General features: G+C 31.1%; 1 long non-coding RNA gene across 1 annotated transcript; it reads left to right on the top strand.

The window, feature by feature from the left end:
• The first annotated feature begins 1932 nt into the window (after positions 1-1932).
• Positions 1933-8210, top strand: LOC108371018 (uncharacterized). Its single transcript, XR_001848707.1, has 2 exons — positions 1933-2323; positions 7864-8210. It is a non-coding gene; the product is annotated as an uncharacterized LOC108371018 (long non-coding RNA).
• Positions 8211-8479: the final 269 nt, after the last annotated feature.

Below are 8479 nucleotides of genomic sequence, written 5' to 3'. Positions count from 1 at the left end.
TTTAATACTAAAATAATGCTAAATTTTAGCTGCTATTAATTTCGCACAGAAAAAGTAATCATTTGACCTAATGTGCTTTGTGACAAAAATGCTGAACTTCATAGCGCTTGAGGCACGTCTTTCCGTTATCCGATTTTAAAAATTCTTCGCAGGGCATGTTTTATTACCAATGGAACATTTCTAGGGTGAGTCTTGCTTTGTACCTTAACAAAAAATTTTCTCCATACAAATAAAGCGTCTTATGCATGTAGTAAAATCCTAAATATTTCCGTGTGAATTTGTTGACGGGTTATATGATTTTAGAACTCTATTATGTATTTAGTTGCCAACAATTAAATACAGCAACAATCATATAGTTAATCAGATAACCTAATAACCAGAACTAAACTGAAGTAATTCATCATTATGTACCCATACAAATACATATGTAAAAAAATCAAGTGCGCCTGGGCCACACTGGAGAAGTGAAACTTACATTACATACATATCTATTTTGTGTCATAACCAATATACATACATACATATGTACATACATACATACATCTGATTTTGCTTAAGGTTATATTTTTTGTCTTTTCTATCTATATCCCTACCTCTACCTCTGTTCGTTCTAAATACATTTATGTTATTCTGTTTTTCATTATCTTAATTTTTATCTTTTTACTCTATCGATAACAAAATCGATAGTAACATCCAATAAAATATCGATAAAAAACCGATAAAAATATCGATAACAAAATCGATAAAAATTTCGATAGCGAAAACGATAATAATATTAGTAGCAAAATCTATTAGAAACTCGAAAAGAATATCCAGAACACAATCGATAAAAATATCGGTAATAAAATCGATAAAAATGTACATAACAAAATCGATAAATATCGGTAACAAAATCGATATATGTCGATAACGAAATCGATAAATATCGATAACAAAATCGATAAATATCGATAACAAAATCAATAAATATCGATAACAAAATCGAAAAATATCGATAACAGAACCAATAAATATCGATAACAAAATCGATAAAAGTNATATCGGTAACAAAATCGATAAATGTCGATTAAAAAATCGATAAATATCGATAAATATCGATAACAAGATCAATAAGTATCGATAACAACATCTAAAAATATCGATAACAGAATCAATAAATATCGATAACAAAATCGATAAAAGTATCGATAAGAAAATCGATAAAAATATCGCTAACAAAATAGTTAAAAATATCGATTACAAAATCGATAACTAATAATAAATAAAATAATAAATATCGATAAGTCCCGAGAATTCCGAAAATTTCTAAAATCCCAAAATTATTCCCAGATTGAGTCTCTGTGTCTCTCTCTATATCCTTTCCTCTTAAATTACCTTTATTTTAATCTTTCTTTCCCCATCTTTATCTTTACTTTTATCGGTATCCCCATCTTCCTCTTTGTCTTTACTTTTATGTTTTTTATTTTCTTCATCTACATACATATTTCCATTCACCTGTGCCCTTATATATATATATATAAGTAAAGTGTTTAAATTTACCTTGGCCTTCATTCTTGCTTTTATCTTTACGCTTCTTTGTTTTTGTTTTTATTTTTGCCTTTGCATTTATCCTTTTCTTTATCTATGTACGTAGTCACCTTTACTTTTATTCTTGTATTGGCCTTTTTCTAAGTGTTATTCTTTAACCTTTTATCAGCAAGTTTTAGTTAAATTAATACCATATGCATACACACAAGAAGCGCTTGTTTCAGCCCCAACCATTTCCGTTGCATCATTTCCGTTAACCTTTTATTAGCAAATCTTAGTTAAATTAATACCATATGCATACACACAAGAAGCACTTGTTTCAGGCCCAACCATTTCCGTTGCACCATTTCCGTGTGCAATTTCCGTTGAATTTGCGAATTTACTCCCAACCAACCAACCGCCGCTAAAGAAGTTTCACTTCAAAAATACATATCCATATGTAATAAATTCATATACATATATTGCATATTATGCGTTGAATATTATTGGTACAAACATTTTTTTACTTACAGATTCAGACTTTGAGAGTAACCCAATACCGCCATTAAGGTTTAACAGAAATGATTCAAGTAGACAACTGAACCAACAGTCTTGCAGCACTTCAGATGCCCAGGCAGTATTTAAAACGTCTTTGCCAAAGATGCATGTTATGCGAAATAAAAACAACGGCACTTTTGAACAATTGCATGAAAAATTTCGACAAATAGTTATGAAAAACGTACTTGAGTACAGGACGCAACAACTGCAAAAATCTCAACTACTTATTGAATTGTGACTTTCAAAAGTACATATAAATGTAAATGCAATAACAATATAAATTATAGAAATAAAAAACTATGTGCACATACATTGCAGAGAAGCGCAGCGAGTATGATCAAACTGAGTATATCCCACTCACCATCCATAATTTATTCTGCTTTGAAAAAGCAGCGTACATTTTGAAAATTTAAGGAGAAATCAACGTTTTTTTTCATATTTATATCCACCAGGCAGAAGCACAATAATAGCCGGTTTCTCCAGTAATTTAAATTTAAATTGATTTGGTTTTCTGTCAATTGACTGCTCAATTGTCACTTAAATTGCTTTCGTGAAATTGGCTGTAAGTGCCATTAAAATATATTAAATTGCCCACTGGCTTATAGGCAATTTTGACCACTTTGCACAATAGGTCAAATGATTCATTTGACTGTGCGAAAGTCCAATTTCGTAAATGCAGATTTACATTATTGTTTGATGCCGTTCTGTAGGAAATACTCCAAAATAACAGAAACTTCACTTTCACCGTTAGACAGCAATCAAACAAAGTTACACTTTCAAAACGTTATTGACACGTCGTTTGCGCAACCGGTTTATTTCTTAAGTTTAAAGTGTATTTTTTATAAAGCTCGAATAATTAAAGAAACATTTTAATGGATAAGTGAGAACCTATGTCATAATTTAAAAAAGTGACTTTTTATCATTTCTTTGCAAAACAAGCTGACTTATTTGCATAACCTCAAAAATTTTTTTGATTTATTTCCAATTATGATTTAATGTAAACTTTTACAATTTTGTTAACTTTCGGCAAACAAAGTGGAAATGGAAATGGGTAAACTGGGATGTAATGAGTTGATCTTATTTTACGTAAGCCGCCGTTTTTAGCCGTTTTCAAGAAAAACAATTTTTTTTGGGCCATCATGCTATTACAAAAGGCGAGATGTTTGTAGTTTGGCTGATTGGATGTTCAAAGACAGAAAGGCTTTCTTCGGTTGTCAACCATGTTTATAGACAAATTTGGTGCTGTTGATATTTGCGGAAGTTTCATGAAACTCTTAGAAGAAAAAAACGCATATTTTTTGCAATTATTTATCAAACAAAGACGGAAAATTATGGAATTATCCCGTTTCTTACTGATGAAGTTGTTTTAGAAATCAAAGCCAACTGTGTCGACCAGCGAAATGCGAAAGCTAACATTTTATCCGAATTTTTGGCTATCCCCAAAAATTGCGGTTCTGTTCTCCCTTTCGCTAAAAATAACTTAGCCTAAATTGTAGTATTTTACCCGGCCGCAAGTGGCGCTGTACAACAACAGCAGCTGTAAAAATTTACTTGCATTTTAATGGTGGTAAATAGTCAATTTTAATGGTGATAAATAGTGAAAATGGAAGTATGTGATAGCAAAAAAAATACCAGCCTCAATTTGGATTACATTTCATCTCCTGTAGCATAGCTATGTTACAAAGACACTCGCGCCGATTCGCAAATATATTGATGAGCAGCCTTCGCAAAAAGGCAAATCCTTGAGAGAATCTACGGATTGCAATTTCGAAATTTTTTTCTCAAGGTGAATAGAGCTTTGAACATTCTTTTCGTAAATTAGTTTCAAAAATATTATTTTCAGGAAGTTACCAGCGGTTTTAGTAAATGTGTTACAATGCAGCATTTGCATTCTGAATATAAATAATATCGGTGGACAATTTGGGAAAAATCTTTAAGTGAAAATAAAGTGTTTTATGCCTCCAGGCATATCTGCGAAACATGTAGTAAATATTTTTTTTTAATTAAGGGACGTCGATAATATATATTTTTTAATCCCTAGATGAAACCATTTATGAACATATGACCATACTTATTCTATTTATGTAGCTCAACCCCCTCCGGGTTGAGTATGGTAAGAAAATAATTGTTTCAAAACCAAGCTATTTGGACAATGTTTTCGAGACTACCTACATAAACACACATACTCATCATTTGAACATAAGAAAATGTGTTTTACGAAAGCCAAGTCATGTTTTTACATTTCATTTACTGACTTTACACTTTTTGTAACGGTTTCCATCGTTTAATACTAAAATAATGCTAAATTTTAGCTGCTATTAATTTCGCACAGAAAAAGTAATCATTTGACCTAATGTGCTTTGTGACAAAAATGCTGAACTTCATAGCGCTTGAGGCACGTCTTTCCGTTATCCGATTTTAAAAATTCTTCGCAGGGCATGTTTTATTACCAATGGAACATTTCTAGGGTGAGTCTTGCTTTGTACCTTAACAAAAAATTTTCTCCATACAAATAAAGCGTCTTATGCATGTAGTAAAATCCTAAATATTTCCGTGTGAATTTGTTAACGGGTTATATGATTTTAGAACTCTATTATGTATTTAGTTGCCAACAATTAAATACAGCAACAATCATATAGTTAATCAGATAACTTAATAACCAGAAATAAACTGAAGAAATTCATTATTATGTACCCATACAAATACATATGTAAAAAAATTAAGTGCGCCTGGGCCACACTGGAGAAGTGAAACTTACATTACATACATATCTATTTTGTGTCATAACCAATATACATACGTACATATGTACATTAGACTGCATCACTCCCCATACAAAAAAAAATCGGCATTATTTTTCCATTGGAATTATAAAAGCTATTATATTTTAAGCCGTCCACCAAAATATTTCGGAAAAATATTAAGATTTAAGTGAGCTGGACCGATTTGAAAATACCTCCAAAAATGGAGTTTTTTATGAATAAAAACCGTTTCTTAAAGATTTTATTTGAAAAAAATCCCCTCAAATGACGAAACGGTTTAAGCTTAAAATATTTGCATAAAAATATTTAAAAATTTAAAAAAAAAAATTTGAACGGAATCGCAATGATGAGACTTTGATGCTGTTTTTTTAACTTTTTTCAAAGATTAGTATAGGAAAAACTTTAATAACCCAGCAAACATCTGGAGTCATAAATGAGTCTTTAAGGAGTCCCATTTCGGAGCCTTTGTGCTCATTATGATCTCATTTAAGAGTCCGAAATGAGGGTGTTTCCCTTCCTGCGAAGGTCGTCCTATATGAGCTTAAATTCATACATCAAATGAGCCTCAATATGAGTCATATTGGACTCTTATTGGCCTCATATACGGCTCATTTTGGACTCTTTTTGAAGCTCTTAAATGACTCTTATTGGCCTCATAAATGCCTACTTTCGGAACTCCTTGTATGCTGTTCTGTGACTCTTATTGGCTTTATTCTTCAACTCTCTTAATGAACTTACTTTAGAGCCATGTTAGCAAGGAATTCATATATGCGCATACATATATAAATATGTTCATATATTGCAGCATTCATGTAATAGCAGTTGCTGCAGCTAAATTTTGTTTATTTTTCCTTCCTAATTATTTTTCATGTCTGTATAAACAAGTTTAGATATAAATTTCTAGTCGTTATTGTTTTTATACTGGCGCAAAGTGCTGGCTCATAACTTGGATCATATATGACTCCTAAAAGATTCATATAAGAGTAAATAAATGTTTGTTTTTGAAACTCATATTTCTTATTTACCTAGGACTCCTTTCCGACTCATATATTCTGAGCGCTCAGAATATGTTTGCGGGGAACAGAACCTAAACTCTTCCGATTTGGACTTGCGAGGTGTCATTGGAAAGGTAGTTTCTCACCCTTTTTATTTCTTTACTAATAAACTCATTCAAAGGATGGAAGAGAAAGGTAGGATGAACGAACGTCATTCAAAGTTGAATTAAGATGCTTTGGTCTTTGAAAAAAAAAAATGTGGGACACAAATAACTTTTTTTAGACAGAAATAAAAACAGTGTGTACCTTTCTACTGAGATCCGATAAGTCTAAATCAGACCATTTTTGGCCCAGTTATTCAAGTTTTTCGTAAACCAATATTTGAAAAAAGTAAAAAAAACAGCATCAAAAATCTCATTCTAACGATTCCGTTGAAAATATTTTCGATTATTTTTATGCAGATTTTTTAAGCTTAATCAAGTTTGTCATCTGAGGGGCTTTTTCTAAAAGTTCTTTAAGAAACAATTTTTATTCATAAAAAACTTCATTTTTGGAGGTATTTTCAAATCGGTCCAGCTCGCTTAAATCTTAATATTTTTCCGAAATATTTTGGTGGACGTCTTAGAATATAATAAATTTTGTAATCCCGGCGGAAAAACCGCAACTTTTTTTGGTGATGCAGTCTAATGTACATACATACATACATACATATTTTTGTATCTAGATGCCTACCTCTGTTCGTTCTAAATACATTTATGTTATTCTGTTTTTCATTATCTTAATTTTTATCTTTTTACTATATCGATAACAAAATCGATAGTAACATCCAATAAAATATCGATAACAAAACCGATAAAAATATCGATAACAAAATCGATAAAAATTTCGATAACGAAAACGATAATAATATTAGTAGCAAAATCTATTAGAAACTCGAAAAGAATATCCAGAACACAATCGATAAAAATATCGGTAACAAAATCGATAAAAATGTCCATAACAAAATCGATAACAAAATCAATAAATATCGGTAACAAAATCGATAAATGTCGATAACAAAATCGATAAATATCGATAACAAAATCAATAAATATCGATAACAAAATCGAAAAATATCGATAACAGAATCAATAAATATCGATAACAAAATCGATAAGAAAATCGATAAAAATATCGCTAACAAAATAGTTAAAAATATCGATTACAAAATCGATAACAAATCGATAAAAATATCGATAACAAAATCGATAAAAATGTCGATAACAAAACCGATAAAAATATCGATAAGTCCCGAGAATTCCGAAAATTTCTAAAAGCCCAAAATAATTCCCTGATTGAGTCTCTGTGTCGCTCTCTATATCCTCTCCTCTTAAATTACCTTTATTTTAATCTTTCTTTCCCCATCTTCATCTTTACTTTTATCGGTATCCCCACCTTCCTCTTTGCCTTTACTTTTATGTTTATCATTTTCTTCATCTACATACATATTTCCCTTCACCTGTGCCCTTATATATATAAGTAAAGTGTTTAAATTTACCTTCATTTTTGCCTCTATCTTTACGCATCTTTGTTTTTGTTTTTATTTTTGCCTTTGCATTTATCCTTTTCTTTATCTATGTACGTAGTCACCTTTACTTTCATTCTTGTATTGGCCTTTTTCTAAGTGTTATCCTTTAACCTTTTGTCAGCAAATTTTAGTTAAATTAATACCATATGCATACACACAAGAAGCGCTTGTTTCAGCCCCAACCATTTCCGTTGCACCATTTCCGTTGCATCATTTCCGTTAACCTTTTATTAGCAAATCTTAGTTAAATTAATACCATATGCATGCACACAAGAAGCACTTGTTTCATGGCCCAACCATTTCCGTTGCATCATTTCCGTTGCACCATTTCCGTGTGCAATTTCCGTTGAATTTGCTAATTTACTCCTGAAGAAGTTTCACTTCAAAAATACATATCCATATGTAATAAATTCATATACATATATTGCATATTATGCGCTGAATATTATTGGTACAAACATTTTTTTACTTACAGATTCAGACTTTGAGAGTAACCCAATACCGCCATTAAGGTTTAACAGAAATGATTCAAGTAGACAACTGAACCAACAGTCTTGCAGCACTTCAGATGCCCAGGCAGTATTTAAAACGTCTTTGCCAAAGATGCATGTTATGCGAAATAAAAACAACGGCACTTTTGAACAATTGCATGAAAATTTTCGACAAATAGTTATGAAAGACGTACTTGAGTACAGGACGCAACAACTGCAAAAATCTCAACTACTTATTGAATTGTGACTTTCAAAAGTACATATAAATGTAAATGCAATAACAATATAAATTATAGAAATAAAAAAATATGTGCACATACATTGCAGAGAAGCGCAGCGAGTATGATCAAACTGAGTATATCCCACTCACCATCCATAATTTATTCTGCTTAGAAAAAGCAGCGTACATTTTGAAAATTTAAGGAGAAATCAACGTTTTTTTCATATTTATATCCACCAGGCAGAAGCACAATAATAACCGGTTTCTCCAGTAATTTAAATTGAAATTGATTTTGTTTTCTGTCAATTGACTGCTCAATTGTCACTTAAATTGCTTTCGTGAAATTGGCTGTAAGTGCCATTAAAACATATTAAATTACC

The sequence above is a fragment of the Rhagoletis zephyria genome, unplaced genomic scaffold, assembly GCF_001687245.7.
Source record: "Rhagoletis zephyria isolate East Lansing unplaced genomic scaffold, Rhagoletis_zephyria_1.1 Rzeph_scaffold_04649, whole genome shotgun sequence".
In the NCBI taxonomy this organism is placed as follows: Eukaryota; Metazoa; Arthropoda; class Insecta; order Diptera; family Tephritidae; genus Rhagoletis; species Rhagoletis zephyria.
This window is presented reverse-complemented; position numbering and strand designations above follow the sequence as displayed.